The 17,602-nt window shown below is 32.0% G+C and overlaps 1 pseudogene; it reads right to left on the bottom strand.

The window, feature by feature from the left end:
- Positions 1 to 309: 309 nt before the first annotated feature.
- On the bottom strand, positions 310 to 703 carry LOC112625336 (annotated as a pseudogene).
- Between the last annotated feature and the right edge of the window lie 16,899 nt (positions 704 to 17,602).

The raw sequence follows: 17,602 nt of genomic DNA, 5'->3' as shown, positions 1-17,602 counted from the left end.
ATTTAGATGTCACTTATAAGTGAGAATACGCAGTATTTGGTTTTCTATTCCTGTGTTAGTTTGCTAAGGTTAAGGCCTCCAGCTCCATCCATTTCCCTGCAAAAGACATGATCTCATTCTTTTCTATGGCTGCCTAGTATTCCACAGTATATATGTTCCACATTTTATTTATGCAGCCTATTATTAACGGGCATTTAGGTTGATTCCATGTCTTTGCTATTGTGAATAGTGTTGCAGTGAACATACATGTGCATGTATGTTTTTTTTTTTTAATGAGGCATTTTATTTGTAAATATATGTGTTACATCCCTAGAAAAAGAATTCCAGGATTTTCCCTCCTGTGTGTATTTTGTCTTGCTTCCTCATGGTCCATGATGCCAGCTGAGGTTGTCAGTATAATGAAACCAGACTGGCGGGATGGAAGCAGAGTATTCTGTCATTTTTCTAGATCTTTGAGTTGCACATGAAATCTGGGACTGATCACTTCACACTTGTTCAGCCTGTCTGTGAGGTTCACAACAATTTTCCCAGCTCTGAGATCATCAATGATTTCAAATTCACCAATGTAACCATGCTTCATCATCAAAATGAGAAACCAGACAATGACTTCGCAGCACGGCCTAATAGGCACCTCGTGTTTGCCTCTCTTTTCCGCATTGTTGATCCTCTTGAGAGCATCAGCTAGGACATTCATGCGCACCATTGTGGCGGTGCAGAAAGATGGCAGAAAGAGGACGAGCATGTGTCTTTACAGTAGAATGATTTATATGTCTTTGAGTATATGCCCAGTAATGGAATTGCTGGGTCAAATGGTGTTTCTGTCTTTAGGTCTTTGGGGAATCACTACATTGTCTTCCACAATGGTTGAACTAATTTACACTCCCACAAACAATGTATAAGCATTCCTTTCTCCATAACCTTGCCAGCATCTGTTACTATTTTGACTTTATAATTGCCATTCTGACCGGTGTGAGATGGTATTTCATTGTGGTTTTGACTGGCATTTATCTAATGATCAGTGATGTTGGGTTTTTTTCATATGATTGTTGGCCACATATATGTTTTATTTTGAAAAGCGTCTGTTCATGTCCTTTGTCCACTTTTTGAATGGTGTTGTTATCTTCTTGTAAATTTAAGTTACTTATAGATGCTGGATATAGACCTTTGCCAGCTGCATACTTTGCGAAAATTTTCTCCCATTCGGCAGGTTGTCTGTATACTCTTTTCTTTTCTTTCTTTTTTTTTTTTTTTCTGTGGAGTAGCTCTTTAGTTTAATTAGATCCCATTTGTCAATTTTTACTTTTGTTGCAATTGCTTTTCACATCTTTGTCATCTGAAAACAGGGATAGTTTGACTACCACTCTTCCTATCTGGATGCCCTTTATTTCTTTCTCTTGCTTGATTGCCCTGGCCAGAACTTCCAATACTATATTGAATCAGAGTGGTGAGAGAGGATATTTTTGTCTTGTCCCAGTTTTCAAGGGGGATGCTTCCAGCTTTTGCCCATTCAGTATGATGTTGGCTGTGGGGTTGTCATATATGGCTCTTATTATTTTGAGGTGTGTTTCTTCAATACTTAGTTTATTGAGAGTTTTTAGTTCACAGTGGATGTCAAATTTTATCAAAAGCCTTTTCTGCATCTTTTGAGATCATCAGGTGGTTTTTGTCTTTAGTTCTTCTTATGTGATGAATCAGATTTATTAATTTGCATATGTTGTACCAACCTTGCATCCCAGGGATAAAGCCTACTCGATGGTGGTGGGCAAGTTTTTGATGTGCTGCTGGATTCGGGCAAACACACATTTAAATAACACCCAAGTTAAGAATTAGAAACTCGCCAGTTAACTCATAGACCTATTGTATGTTTCTTCTTGCTTTTACCCTTTCCTTTCAAATCTTGTTTTTTTTTTGTTTTTTTTTTTTTTTTGAGCATTACTATCTGTTTGCATATATTTTAAATTATGATATTGTTTTTTCTTTTTTTTAAGTGGCATTAAAATGAAATTATGTTGAATCCTTTGTTGACTTTTATTTTCTGCTAAATTCCATGTTTATGAAAGCCATTTTATTGATGTGAATGTAGTTAATTTTTATTGTTGGAGAGCATTCTAGTTTGTCAACATACTACCATTTATTTATTCACTCTACTGTTAATGGATGTTTGGATTATTTCCTGTTTGGGGCTATAACATCAACGATGCTATGAACATTACAGTACATGTTTTTTTATGTACATTTACAAAACTATCTAGGCTTTCTTTATTTTAATTAGATAATGTGAAATTATTTTCAATATTACTGAATAATTCTAAACTATTTTCAAAAGTGAATATACCTACAGTGTATGAATTTCTGTTGTCCCATATCCTCACCAACACTAGTATTTTCCTATTCTTATTCTTATCAATTTTAGTTAGCTTGGTAACCATGTACTGCTTTCTCATGTTATTTTTAATTTGTATTATTTTATTGGTAATTAAGTTGAGTACATTTGCATATGGCTATTGTGTCATTTGGATATCCATTTACATGAAATAGTTACTTTAGTCTTCGGACCTTTTTATTTGTGTTCGCTTTCTTTTTCTAACTTATTTATAGGAATTCTTTATATACTCAGGATTTGAATTTTTAATTATATGTGTTGAAAATATCCTGTGTCATCTTGTAACTGTGCTTTTATTTAGTTTACAGTGACTTGATGAACAGGCCTATATTTTAATAGTCACATACATTGTTTTCTTTTCTTATGTATTATACACATATAGCTAAGATGACAATACTCTCCAAACTGATCTAAAGATTCAATTAAATGTCTATCAAAATCCCAGTGATTGGTTTTACAGATCTTAACAAGCTGTTTCTAATATTCACATGGAAATGTTTACTTTTCCAACCAAAACAAATTTTAAAAAGAACAAAATTGAAGAACTCACACTTCTCAATCTTAAAACTTTCTACAAGAATAGTTATCAATATAATGTGATACTATCATAAGGATTGACATATAGATCGTAAAACAGAATGGAAATTCCAGGATTTTTTTTTGCATTTACAATGAATTGGTTTTGACTAGGGTGTCAAGCCAATTTAACGAGGATCGAAGAGTTTCTGTGGATGATTCTAGTACAAGGGGATGGGGTATCCACATGGAAAATAAATTTATTTATCTGCCTCACATCATGTATAAAATCTAACTAAAAAGGGCCCCAAGACCTAAATTTAAGAGACAAATATATAAAACTCTTAGGAGAAAACATGACTAAATTTTCATGACCTTGGATTAGTCAACAGTTTCTCAGTAAGATGCCCTAAGTATAAGCAACAAAAGAAAAAAACACATAAACATCATCAAAATTAAAAACGTTTGTGATTTAATGCACATCATTAAAGACGTGAAGGACCACCACAAAATGGAGAAAATACTTGCAAATTATAAGGGATTTGTATCATGAATATATATAAAAAAACTCTTACAACTCAACTAGAAAACATCAAACAACATGATAGAATAATGGATTAAAAAAATTGAATAGATATTTCTCCAAATATGGTATACAAGAGGCAAAACAGCTCATGAAAAGATTATTAATCTCACTACCCATTGGGGAAATGCAAATTAAAACCACGGTGATACCACTTCCCACTCACTAGAATCACTAAAACAAAAAAGACAGACAATAATAAGTTCTGTCAAGGATGTGGAGAAATTGGAACTATCCAATCTTGCCTGTGGGATTGTAAAAGGTACAGGCACTGTAGAAGATAGTTTGGAAATTCCTCAAAAGGTTAAACCTAAAGCTAATATGTCATGGGAGAATTCTTTTCCTAAGCATGTCCCAGGTGACTGAAAACACATCCACACAAAAACTTGCACCAAAACGTTCACAGATGCCTTTTATAATAGTTAATAGTTAAAATATGAAAACGAAAACAAAAACAAAAAAACAGAGGTCTATTAACTGATAAATGGACAAACAAAATGTGGTATATTCTTTATTCAGCCATGAGAAAGAATGAAGTAATGATACAAGCTACAACATGGATGAACCTCAAAAATATTGTGCTATGTGAGGGAAACCAGCCACAAAAGACTGCCTATTGTATAATCCCATATATATAAAATGTCCAAAGTAGGTAAATCCATAGAAAGAGAAACTCGATTAGTGATTGCCAAAGGCTGGGGAAGGAGTTCAATTGAGAGTAACTGCTAATGTGTATGGAGTTTCTTTTAGGAGTGATAAAAATGTTTTTGAAATTAGATAGTAGTTATGTTTACATAATTCTATGAACATTAAAAACCTCTAGACTGTACACCTTAGAGACGTGAATTTTGTGTTATGTGAATTATGTCTCAATAGAGATGTTGTAAGGAAATTTTACTTGCCTTATTGTGGATTTGTCTATTTTTTTCTGGTTTTGTTATTACCTGAATATCTTTTTAAATTTAAAATGATTATGTTTTATCTTTATGAAATCACTGTCTTTACCTGTACTTTTTGACATAAAGTCTACTTTGTCTAATATTTATACAGCTATGCAAGCTTTCTTTGCTAAGAATTTGATTATAACTTCAAAAAAATTTGTTACTTTCAACTTTCTTATTTTCCAATTTTAGATGTTTCTTGTACATGTAGCCAGGCCTTTGGAAAGGCCTTAGCAATATATTCACTAGCCATATGTTTTGGTTAACTACGCAATATAGGCATCTTGACTGCTATTGAATAAGTTTGCTGCTTTTTCCCATGCAGTTTTTTCTTGCTCATACTTCCCTACCTGATAAATGACAATGAAATTGCCATTGGAATTTTGGTGGTTAAGCTAAAGTAGGTGTAGAGGAATATATTTATGTGACTTCTAGAGTCACTTTCCTGGATACTTAGTTATTGTGTGCCATATTAGTATAGGAAAGCTTTCCAGGAATCCTCCTGCTATGCATTGTGCTAACTCAGCTGGCATCATCTCACAATACTTATGACCTGAGGTTGCCCTGCTATAAGAACTTGCTCTACAGTACCTGGCACCAAACACATGTGTGAGTGGAGAGGAAATAAGTTTGGAAATGTATGAATGCAGAAATAAAATTTCAATTATATGAATGTAAAATTCTTCCAATCAAAGATATTTAAAATTGCAAGCAAAGGGTTTTTTTTTTTTTTTTTTTTTGAGATGGAATCTCGCTCTGTCACTGCAACAGCCGCCTTCTAGCTTCATGCGATTCTTCTGCCTCAGCCTCCCCTGTAGCTGGGACTACGGGCACGCATTACCGCGCCCAACTAATATTTTTATTTTTATTTTTGTACTTTTAGTAGAGACGGGGTTTCACCATATTGGCCAGGCTGGTCTCAAAGTCCTGACCTCGTGATCCGCCCACCTTGGTCTCCCAAAGTGCTGGGTTTACAGGCGTGAGCCACCATGCCCAGCCCGTTTGGTTCTTTTTGATGCTTAGTCAAAACAGAAGCTTCCTCTCATCAGGGATACACTCAGTGATTCATATATACAATTATAAATATGCAATTGTCAAAAGTATTTTACACAATAGAATCTTTTAGACGGCCTATGCATTGTAGGGCATAAATCTTTAGGCATTCTACAAATAAATGGGTCAGTGTTTTCAAGTCTCACGTTTTATGCACCTCAACACATGGGAGTATATCTTGGTATATCTGATGCATCATGTTCTATAAGCCCCAGATGCCATTGCTCATATAAAAATAGATGTATATTTCCTGCTAATGTGACCCCAAATACTAACTTTGATGAATATAACATAAAATCCACCACACGAGGAGGCTATCAACAATAATCTAGTTAATGAGTTCATAATTCTTTAATATAGTTCCCTGCACAATAAAACTTTAAACGCTCTAAAATCTCACAGCTTATATAGAAAATAAACATAGAGAGCTTTTCCCAAATTTGACAAAAATCTTTAAAAAATCAATGTGGTTATTACTAACAACTAGTCATAAAGCTGAAACTTTTCTATACTATCGGTATTAAAACCAAATTGTAATGATCCTTAAATAATTGGAATTATCTTTCTATCCTGTTTGCCAAAAGTTTTCAAAGTTGCTGTTATAAAATTAAAAAGTATGCAGCCAAAGTATTTAAGGAAATAGTATTATATATATGTGTGTTCAAAAGAAAATTTTTAAAAGTTTCTTATTTTGGCCTATGTCATTTAATGTATTGTCAGCTTTTTAAAACCTGTAATTTGGTTTGATTTCTTTTTCTCATTCCAAATAAATATTATAAAGTGCAACAAATTTTTGTTGTTAGCTAATGTTTTATGTATTTTTCTTAGAGAATGAACTACCAAATTAAATAAACCTCTGGACTCACATAAAACCTAGATTGACGTATCTCCTCCCCTTGGAGTGGTCATTCATTTTAATTTTTGTTATTAAGTGCATGTAAACTGGTACTTTACTATAGTCATGTTTTGTATTTCTGGGATCACTACTAATATTCGTATGGGTCATATACATTTTCTCTTCTGTGAAAAGTCTCTTTATGCCTTTGAACATGTTTTCTATCTCTTAAAAGTTTTTCATACTGAATTGTGGAAATTTTTTTTTTAAATAGCATCTTAATATTTTGTTGGTTATCTGTATCATAAATATTTTCTCCCAGTTTATAATATTTTCACTTGTTTTAATATGTCTTTTGATTTGTAACAATTCTCAATTTTGATATAGTCAAATTTATAGGTCTTCTTATTTATGATCAACTTTTTTTAAAAAAAAATATTTTATTTTATTTTATTATTTTTTTCTATAGAGTACAATGAAAGCAGGTTTATTAAGAAAGCAAAGGAATAAAAGAATGGTAACTCCATAGGCAGAACAGCCTTAAAAAATATTTTAAATAAACGTTTTCATCCCACTAAACCTAAACACGTTCCAAATGAACTTTTTCAAGTAGTTATTTAAACATTTCACTTTGACATTTATCTTTCATTTTCTGCAGTTTATGTTTATATAGTGTGAAGTGGCTTCAATTTTTTCTTCTTTCCATATGGATAGTCATTTATTCTCCAATCATCCCTTTCCCTACTGATCTAAAATGTCACTTCTGTCAAAAATCAACATGTATGGATACGTTTCTGAGTTCTCTGTTCTATTTTCGGTGTCACACTGTTTATCTCCACACTATTCTCATTTGTTATAGTTCTACACTATCATATGTATTATAGCTTTATAATAATTCCCATTAGCTAGTTGAACAATTCTTTGTCTCTGTTCTTTCTGGTTATTTTTGGCCCTTTACTCTTCCATATAAAATTTAAAATCATCTTATCAGATCATGAATAACCTTGTTATACATTGGAACTATATTGGATATGATTATTAGCAAAAGATATACTATTTTCAAATACTACATTCTTGTAGGCATGAACTTGGCACATCATCCCATATATTGAAGTGTTCTTTAATATCCTTTACTGAAGCAATTTCCCTTTAGTAGTTTTGAATATTTGAAAAGATACTTGATATTCTGTGATAATATTGTAAATTATAATCTCTCTTTAATTGTATTATTAGGATGTTTGTTACTGATAATTAGAAATGCAACTGACAAATGTTGTATTAATATTTAATTAAATGTGAATTTTATATACAACCAATTTACTAAGTTATTTGTAGTAATTTAAAGACTCTTCATTTTTTATGTAAAAGGTTACATCTTTCCTAATTTGCATCTTTATGTCTCCATTTTTTTTCTTGTCTTATTGCACTTGCTATGACTTCTAATACAATGTTGCATAAGAGTACTGACATTGTGCATCCTTATCTTGGTCCTGCTTATAAAGGGAACTCTTTAAATCCTTCCCCTTTTAGGAAAATATTTACCCTATATATATCATTTTTATAAGATTAAAGATATTCTTTCCTATTTCTTATTTCCTAACAATACATATCATGAATGGGTATTAAACTTTATTAAATATTTCTCTTCAGCCTAAGTAAATGATCATCTTTCCTCTCTTTTAATATGTTAATTTGTCAAATTGAATGTATGAAATTGAAAATATTGATCTGTTCTCATACAATGAGAATATAATGTTGGCCAAGCTATATTTTTTGAAAAATACATTTGGATTCAATTTGCTATTATAATCTTTTGTTTAGGATATTGCATCCATATTTATGAGTAAAATGTGTCTGTTATTTGCCTTTATTATTTTATATATATATATAAAAATATATAAATATATATATATATATAAATATATAAATATATATATATATATATATTTAATATCAGGTGTTTCCAGAAGTAGTAGAATTAGTTTGAAAGATTTCCTCTTTTTTATTGTCTGTAAGATTTGGTCTGATCTGTCATTTGAAATTGTCTTGCATTTCTATTGCTAAAAGGTTAGCTGTTCATTTTTCAATACTTTGAACATAATCTGCCTTTTTTTCCTCACATTTCTTTAATGTATCTTTTTATTTGATGTTCTGCAGATATTTCTGGATGTGGATTTCTTTTGACTTGTTCTACAAATAATATATTGGACTTCTTGAATTTTTGGTATGATATCTTTTATTAGTTAGGGAGTATTCTCAGGCATTCTCTTTTTACTAATTCATTATTTTCTCTCTATCTGGTTCACTAATTGGGAGTATATTAGACTTAGTTAATTTTACCGTTTCCTAACCTATTTTTCATAGTTTCCGTGTTTTTTTCTCTATGTGCTATACTCTGTTTAATTTCTTCTCACCTGTCCACCATCTTGCTAACTCTCTCTGTTCTTTTCAATATAATGATATAGCCATTCATTGAGTTTCTCATTCAATTTTTATATTTTTAGTTTCTGTGAGTTCTCTATTTTCAAAACTCCTTTACTTTTCCTTATAGCTTCCAGATCCCTAGAGATAGAGTTCACCTTGTATTTTGTTTTTCAAATTCTAGCCAGCATAATTACTTTTTATTCTAATAATGTGATTATATGATGAATGTATGGTCTATTTCTGTTGTTTGGTTTTTGATTTTTTAAGGGGGGATGGACTGATTCTTACACATAGTGTATTATCTCCTTCTGTATTTTTAAATTTTTTTCTTTCTTAGAATTGCTTATGGTTTGAGGAGAAATTGTTGATGAGAATTCTTTGAGTTCTAAGATGAAGATGTGCTCCTCTAGAGAAGATTTTTGTTTGCCTTTTTAAGATCTTTGAAAGTACTACCAATCTCTAACAACTGTACTGTAAATTTATGACTCATTTTTATAGGTTACCTATACAATGTGAATTTTTGACTGCAAATTCACCTGAGGACCAGCCTGTAGTTACTACTTTGCAAGGCCAATTTTATAATATACATTTGCTTTTGGAATTTAATGTTGGTGATTTATTCAAATAATGTAATTGGTTGTGTTTACGATGAACAAACCAACTTTGAGCTTGCATTGCAATTAGTTTAAATACTTGAGGAATATGAGATCTGCTATTTTATTTAGATCCTAGTTTCTGTGATAGCTTTATAACACCTGTGTAACTGAAATGATCTGATTGCTACAAATGTATGAATTCATTTTAGGATTTAAGGTTAGATGGGTTTATTAGCTATTTAGTTATAAAATTCAACATTGGATGTTTACAGGAAGCTGATTTGGCTACAGCCCAAAAACTGGAGATGTTTTTATGGCACTGCTTATTTGTAAACATTTTGCTTAATCAGCCTAAACTTTTAAGCAGTAAAAAAAACATATAGATCCTGTGAATAACAATTTAAGCACCACAGAAGTTTTAAATACCTTTATTTAAAGGAGAATACCATTCTGGTGCCTTTGTTAGCAATCCACAAATACATTTAATGTAAGGTTTTTCATCCTTCTAATTGACTAGTGAGCTGCTTAAAGAAAAAAATGCATAAATTTTTAAAAAGTCTCTTTAGCTTATGAAAATATAATATTCACTCTAAAGTGGCACTTAATAGATTTTTCTATCATTGCGCATCTGTAAGTTCAATGATTGTTATCTTTCTTTATTTAGCACCAAGTTCTAAAGTAACAGATGTGCTGAAATAAATTTGATGCAAAAATTCTTTACAAAAATTTGCACATGTGTAATATATATTATGACATACATACATTTTCCCTCTTAGCACAGATTCTTAGCACTTCACATAAATGAGGCTGTGATTATGGATCCCAATCTTATGTGCTTTTAGCTGTACAGAGATAAAATACATTACACTTTAGAGCATAAAGTTAGTACTCCTTAGGTTGTATAAAATAGAAACCCACTCAGCTTGAGCAAAAAGGTAATTTATTAGGGCAGCAATATACCTGGGCCTCAGGAATAGAATTAGAATGGCAACACACTGAAGAATCCATTAAATTTCTCTCTTGGTGCCTATCGTGTCTACTTCTCTCTGTATGTCATGCTTTATTTTTCTCCTTGGTCGCAGAATAGCTTTTTCTGGTTCAGTCTCATAGGTAGAAAACTACCAACACGTGCTATGTAATTTATGTAAAATCATGAAGTAATTGAGAAATACTGAATTGACTTTGTCTGGATCTCAGTTCCCAATATTTGAAAAGAGGACAGATTGGTTGAGTTTAGGGCTCATCCCCGTGGTATAAGTGATGAGCAAGTGTGAATGTGGTGGCTGCCACATTACCAGTGTTGATGAAAGGAGAAAGGAATGCTTCCAGAAAAGAGATGCCGGAAAAAAAATTCAGTAATTGTCTGCATATAGCCAGAGGCTGCGTGTGTGGCTTATGGAATACCACCAATATTACCAGGAAGCCTGTTAGACATTTAGACTCTGAAACCTACCCTGCCCCTTATGAATTAGGATTTGCATTTATCAAGATTCTCAAGTGATTTGTATCACATTACAAATTAAAAACATGGTTCTAGTCTATTAAAAAGTCAGTACCCAGGTGTGTGAAAAATTGATTTTATTTCAAGGTACATTTTACTCCTAACCAGACTTAACCATTTAGCCTTCTGAGTTAAACCTTTGCATCCTTGAAGAATCCCTATCAACTGTTTTAGAACTATATATATATATATTTTGTTTGTTTGTTTGTTTGTTTGTTTGTTTGTTTTTTGAGACGGAGTCTCGCTCTGTCGCCCAGGCTGGAGTGCAGTGGCCGGATCTCAGCTCACTGCAAGCTCCGCCTCCCAGGTTCACGCCATTCTCCTGCCTCAGCCTCCCGAGTAGCTGGGACTACAGGCGCCCGCCATCTCGCCCGGCTAGTTTTTTGTATTTTTTTAGTAGAGACGGGGTTTCACCGGGTTAGCCAGGATGGTCTCGATCTCCTGACCTCGTGATCCACCCATCTCGGCCTCCCAAAGTGCTGGGATTACAGTAGAAATATATTTTTAAAATTATAATATAAAGGGAATCTTTAGAGTGACTGTATATATTACTGCAAATTCATTTCCCCTAGCGGAAAGTCAAACAATTTAAGGTACAGGTCTTAATAATGTGGGTCAATAGTTTCAATTTTATGTATAAAAGATAGCACAATATATCCACTGACAATGTATTTCTAATATTTCTAAATTTTACTAGTATGATACATTTACATTAATTGCCAAAGAAATAGCTAATTTGGCAACTCAGATGGAAACAAGTAATCCAAGTAATCTAGGTAAAAATTTTTTAAATAATGGAAGTCCTTAGCTCTTAGGTATTATATACCTTTAATTTTCACATAGGTGTATGTTGTGGAGTAAAACATTATTAGCTAGGTGTTATTAATGCTTATTGCATGCCAGAAACATTTCCAAATAATTTACATAGGTTTTTCTGATTTATGTTTGTTTCTGTTTAGATTTTGATATAACTCAATTTTTACAAATATGGTTGTTTTTAGCTAGGTTTTCTTTTTTGCTTTTATTGCTGTAGTATACATCTTCACTCTAAAGCTTGGCATATGAAGTTGAATGGACAAGGATTTGAATTGTGGTTCAACCTCTTGTTGCATAAGCTCAAGTTAGGCATATCAACTTCTTAAGCTTCAGTTTCCCATCTGTAGCGTGAAAATAATAATTATACTTTCTATATAGAGTTATGAGGATTAAAAGAGAAACATGTATATATTCTAGCATAGGGGAAGCATCAATAAAAATTACTTTTGTTATAATGATGTATTTTATTATGTGATCATTTTTAATTTCATTTGGTTCATGACAGTAAGTTTCTTCCTATTGTATTTAGAACTAGTTTTATTCTATCTGATTACTTGGAAAAGGAGTTTTCTTCTTAAAATCAGCCTATTTCTTACTGAGCCAAATGTGGTTGCTTTAGGTTAGATAGTAATTATCATTAGCTCTCTTTTTTAAATAAGAACTTGAAAATAGCATGTGTTGCCTGAATTTGACAGTAAGAGCCATTTGGAGTTTTTCACTGAATTATTTGTTTAGGTTGACTTCATGTAATCTTACACCGTGGTATACACACAATGTCAGAAACAGCTAAGCAGAGAGAAAAGTCAACATGGAAAACATTGTTTGGTGATGTTTACATATATTTTTGCCAAATTTCTTTCCATAAATAGAACTCTAACTTTCTAATTCAATATTAGATTTGCCACAGATATCCTATGCAACATTTTAGGTCTAAAACTCTAGGTTAGAAAGTTATGTGGTAAATTTATGCCTCCTTATAATCACAAAGATAATTTTTGATCTCATTAAAACTTATTTAAAAAAAAACTTTGCAAATAGCCTTTAATATCTCTGTAAGACATGGGGTTAGGTGGAATATTATTCTGATTCAATATTTCATTTCTTATGTCTCATCTCGTATACTTTCTAAGATGAAAAATTTAGGTAGAATGTATTTCACATAAAAACACATTGAATTCTTTATTTTGGAGTTCTAGCAGACTATAAATAAGGCTATTCTTATTTTCTCAAGTTTGAAATGAACTGAAAGATCGATTTAGAGGTCAAAGATCAAAATATGTTTATTTCCAATTATGATTAATTGTTAAAGGTAAATTTAAATGTAAGGCTAGGTTGTTCTGTTAATAATCTGTTTCTGTATTAGACTAACTCATGCCATTAGTGGGAGAACTGTACAGTTCTAGAGTGGACATATGAGGCCTTTTTTCAATACCTTTGTAAATGAGACAAAGAACAACTCAGCACACATGCCTCCTGCAGACAAAATAGAAGCACAGCGGTTGCCATGAGTCATACATGTTTCTTTCTTCCAACACCATCATCAAGATAATTTCTCCTCCTACCATCAAGGTAACTTGAGCTTCTCCGTATTTTTTTCTCAAGATAATTCAGCAAGATACCACACAATTTTAATTATACAATGGAATTGAAGGCGTTCTAAGAACTGGTAAATAATAGTATTTTAACATTCTGAATAGTTACTAGAATCTAAGGATAGATTATTCAACTGAAGTGTTTTAAATAGTATTTTATATTTTATATAAGAATAAGTAGGGATTTACAACACTCTCAGAATAATAAAATCTAGCCCATTCTTTGGAAATATGAATTAAAATGTATCATTGAATATATATTTTAAATGCTGTTAAATTCCTTTTTAACATTGTCAATTAAAGGACATACCTTCTTTACCAAACCGCTTCTAAGTTTGTGTATTTTCTTCTGCTCAACTTTCTCTCTAATATTTTAAGTTCAGGCATGGAAGGAAGCTCGTTGTTTAAGTCTCGGGGCAAAGCATTAATTATAATGCAATTACATAGATAGAAATCTCAAGTATCAAATTTAGAATATGTTTTTACTTTTCTTTTTCATTGGATCAACTCAATTTACTTGGATTCCTCCAGCTCCAACCTCAATTAGACTCATTACATCATCATAAGAAGCTAATCTCTTCCCATGAAACCCTGTGTGTGGAATGCATAAGAAAGCCATGGAGACAAGATTTATTTGTCAGAGTTCTAGGCTCTAAAATTTAATGAATGGATAAACTTGAATTCTGCTTCTCCTTGCCTGTTTTTCCTTCTATGTTCTACCTTTATATTTGTTTTCTTTTTAATCTCCAAACTTCTTTAGAAGCTTCTTTTCTTTTTATTTTTCAACATAAAAACTAAATTATAGCTATTGATTGATAGTAGGTAACAAAATACTATCGATTTGTAGTATGGCACAAATTTTAATACTATTGATTTTGTAGTGTGGTAACAAATCACTAGCTAGTATACAGATATTTTACATATTGATTGTTGTTTTCAAGACTATTGTTTGTGTGTTTTTTAAAAACCTTGCAACTTTTATCACTTACTTTAAATGAAAAGTGTCTGAAACAGATTTTGTGACATCAGCTTTTTCAATACAATTACCCATTTAAAAATACACATGTTGGGTATTAGTGACATTATTAAAGATGATTAAACTATTCTCTCTGGACAGTTTAATGGCATTCTTACTGCATACAAGCCAGCCATCTGGTTTACCTAAAGAGAGTTTAAAGAATGATGTCACCAGGGTACCTCATCTACATTTAAAACACTGCACTGCATATACAAGAGTGTTATTGGAAACATATGTCTGGTTTAAAAAATGCCTGCCATTTCATTCATTGTGAACCAGATTCTATCAGTGACAAAAATTTCTCAGGAAGTAAGCTGGCATTTTTGAATTTATTAAATTACTACTAAAAGGCACAATATCTTAAAAGTGGTCTCATATTTCTTTTGCAACAATTATACTACTTAATTTACTTTAAGGAGAAAGTTCTCCTATAAGAAACTCTGCGCATTATTGTTGAGAAGGCATAGCAAAGATTTCGTTCTATTGACCAGCACTTATATTCCTTCATGTTTAAAGAAAGGAAGGTCAACATTTAATCTCACAGCAAAATTATTGACCTATTTCCACAGAGAGTTTTCAAGAAATTGAAAAATTGCCTGAATTCAGAGAGGAAATGCAGAAATCATATTATGGGGGAAATTTAAAATAAATAATCAGAACAAAGTACTCTTTTGAGGTTTACTTAGTGTTTCAGTGATTTCATTTTTAAAAGGAAGAGTCCTTTAAAATAAACTACCCTTAAGGTACAGGGGAAATGACATCAGGTCTTAAGCAATAGAAATATACAAGATTAAAGACTTTTTTGTAATAATTATTGAGGTTGCAAGGCAAACATAGGATATACATTGTATCTATACAGTGAATTTTAAGTTTTGCTTTAAAATATTACTTGAGAGGTTTCTCCTTCACATTATCATATAATTTCTTTAAAATATTTTTTTCCAGAAAAACAAGAATATTTAGATTAGCAGAATTCATTTTACTTATATTTGGAAGTAATCTCTCCTCAGAATTGAAGGGGGTGGTAAATATCAAGCAAAATCATATTTCTGTGAGCAAGGATAAAGACAGAAAGGTTTTTGGATAGGCAATGGTCCACCTCTGCTTAAAGGGCTTATTTGAAATTACTCTTGGTGTAGTCAAATTATTCAATGCACTTGAAGTATAATGTTAATGTATTGCTACATTCATATATTAATTGATGTATTTCTCATCACCCCCCAAATTAAAAAATGTATATAGTCAAACATAATAAACATAAAAATGTAACTTAAAGTCAATGAAAATAGATAAATTAACAAATAAAAGTGGGTGCAAGCTATAAATGACCTAGAAATAATGTGGTCTTCCCCAAAGCATATTTTATTCATTTGTTTATTAGTGTATCAGATTGCATATATAGAATGGTCTTAGATTTATCAAATATCAAAAATTTAATGTTGTACTAAAATGTGGTATTTTTCTATAAGCTAGTGAGTATCCATAAAGTTAAAGTTCAACAACTTCCAAATTGGATTTCTCTTAGGAGATAATTCAGCATTATAAGTTTTGGAAATAAAACACAACCTGTGTTTTAATCCCTTGAGATTCATCTGAAGATTAAGTTATTCTTCATGTACTAACTGTGTGGTTCAGTGTGAGTCATATAATCTCATGGAGACTATTTTCATGCCTGTAATCTGGCAAGAATTTAAGGTACTGTGCACATGATACATATTTATTCCAGGGATGCCTAACAAATTTTCCAAAATATAATGGTATAAAACACCCATGCTCATGGATTTTGTGAGTCTGCAAGTCAGGGCACATTTTAATACTTCAATTTTCATATCTGCTCTGCAATGTCTTTGGCCTCAGCTGGAAGACTTGAAGATGGAGGCTGGAATTATCTGAAGAAATCATCAACTAATATATCTAGAGTTGATGCTAGCTGTCATGTGAGGGCCTTAGTATCTCAGAACATCAGCTCCCTAAGTGAGGGCTACTTTAGCTTCCTCACAGCAAGCTGGGTTGCTAGGGTAATTGTCTTGAGAGAGCACCAAGTAGAAGCTGCATCCTTTATATAACCTAGCTTGCAAAGTCATATGACATCGTACTGCCATGCTCTGTGGGTTAAGGCAGCCACAAACCCTTGTTAGATTCAAGTAGAAGAAAAATGGAACCCGATCTATTGATGGGAGAATTTTCATTCACATTATGAAAACAGCATGTGGGATGGGGGTGCATATATTGTGTGATTATCTTTAGAAAATTAAATCTACAGTACTCAACATATAGAAGCTATTATTACTTTTATACGATATAGTATGAAATTGTGGAAAACGCAAGGATTGGTGGTCAGGACATTTGCCACTTTTAACTTAAAAACCCTTATTAAATAGTCTCTTACATTCTTCATCTATTAAACTAGGAGGGTACACTTATTTTCAAGGGTTATTTTGAGGATTAGGGAGATATTAGGCAAAAGTATTTGAAGATACTTAATGCTCCTCCACCTCCTTCATCATATTTTGGTTCCACAGGAAATGACACTAGAAATGCCTCTGTCTCCTATTAAGTCAAAGAGTACCAACAGGCTAAAAGAAGTTACTAATAGGCCAAAAAGATGGATTTCTGCTTAGAATCAAATTTGGAATAGTATGCTGAGGACAGGGCAAAGATATAATTTTTTATATGGAAAAATCCAGTGTCACCAACAAGCTTGAAGAACAAATCAAATCACAGACACACAGAATCTTAGAAAAGGAAGGTGGCTGATAGGGCAAACTCCACATTTGATAGATAAGGGAATCAATGGAGGTTAAATTGCTTGCTAAAGGTTACACTCTAAGGAGTAAATGTGCTGCTTAAATTCATGTCTGCTAACTTGTTAAGTTCAAGTCTCTAATAGTCAACTATGCACATCATACATTTTCTTTAAAGCTTTTTTTTTTTGGAACAGAATCATACATTAATTACAATTGAGCATATTATTTGTGTGACTACAGTAATAATGTGATGACAATAGCTAATGAATTAATGTCTTTGGATAGTTTTTCAAAATCTTTGTTACAGTAGAAGGAGTAATTATTCTTCATTATGAGAAATAATCAGGAGTATTAAAGTCAAGGTGTCAGCAGGGCTAGTTCCCTTTGCAGGATTATTTCTCATAATATTTCTCAGAAACTTAAAAATGGCTGAAATCATTTCCAGTTTCCCTTTAAAAATGTGCATATTCGTTTTTGAATATTTATGAAATTGGTTAATTTAAAAACCCATGTGTGGTTGGATGGACCATAGATGTATACACAGCAAGCCAGTCAGTTTTCTTATCATGGAATATAGCATGGTGGCTAAAGACAAGG

This window comes from Theropithecus gelada, chromosome 5 (genome assembly GCF_003255815.1).
Source record: "Theropithecus gelada isolate Dixy chromosome 5, Tgel_1.0, whole genome shotgun sequence".
Lineage (NCBI taxonomy): Eukaryota > Metazoa > Chordata > Mammalia > Primates > Cercopithecidae > Theropithecus > Theropithecus gelada.
The sequence above is the reverse complement of the archived record's forward strand: the minus strand, read 5'-3'. Positions and strand labels throughout refer to the sequence as shown.